This window comes from Onychostoma macrolepis, chromosome 25 (genome assembly GCF_012432095.1).
Source record: "Onychostoma macrolepis isolate SWU-2019 chromosome 25, ASM1243209v1, whole genome shotgun sequence".
Classification (NCBI taxonomy): domain Eukaryota; kingdom Metazoa; phylum Chordata; class Actinopteri; order Cypriniformes; family Cyprinidae; genus Onychostoma; species Onychostoma macrolepis.
Genome location: NC_081179.1, coordinates 9,100,330 through 9,101,382, shown reverse-complemented (window position 1 = coordinate 9,101,382; position 1,053 = coordinate 9,100,330).

Below are 1,053 nucleotides of genomic sequence, written 5' to 3'. Positions count from 1 at the left end.
AAATATGCAGTTTGTTAATAAAGATAACGTCTATTTAAAAATTTGCTTCGCCGTTTTCAGAAATGTGAGCCATGTAATATGTAGGAGCTATGTAGTATGTAATACTTATACATTATTAAAACTAAAGTTATTAAGTTTTAATCTAATGGACTTGAGCTAACATTGAATAGTCGTATTTGTATAAACTAAGTTTAACAAAGATTAATAAATGCTGTAACAATTGTATCAATCATTCATGTGCATTAACTAACGTTAACTAAAGTTTTTTCAGTAAGGAATAATCTTTTTTTAACTTGATTTTTGGACTGCAGTGTTAATCTGTGTCTTTTATCCTTTAAATTTAGTCAGTATTTTGTTATGCCATTTATTAATTTTGAATAATGAATTTATAGTAAATCATAAAAATGGCTTGTAATTTTAGCAAAATTATCAATATAGTTGCAATTTAAAGTGCAAAATTGAGATTTTTTTAAGAATTATTATTATTATTTTTTTTAGAAATTATTTTAAATACTACAGTACAGCAAGGATTGATTAAATTGATTGAAAGTGACAGTAAAGATATTTTATAATGTTACAAAAGATTTATATTTCAAACAAATGCTGTTCTTTTTAAATATTTTGATCTTAAAATCCTAAAAATAAAAAAAATAAAAATCACAGTTTGGACAAAAATATTAAGCTGCACAACTGTTTTCAACACTGATTATAATGCTAAATGTTTCTAGAGCACCAAATCAGCATATCAGAATGATTTCTGAAGGATCATACTGAAAATCACCCAAGAAAAACAAATATTTTAAATTTGAATATTAATTCACAGTATTCTTTTTTTTTTTTTACTGTATTTTTGATAATGAATGCTTCCTTGGTGAGAATAAGAGACTTCTTTTAAAAACGTAAAGAAATCTTACCAACCACAAACTTATGAAAAGTAGTGTAATTAAACAAATTAATAATAATAATAAAAAAAATAAGTTAAGTGAATTGTCAAATTTTTAGATTAGAATATACTTGTTTAGAGTACTTCAAATATGCAGTTTGTTAATAAAG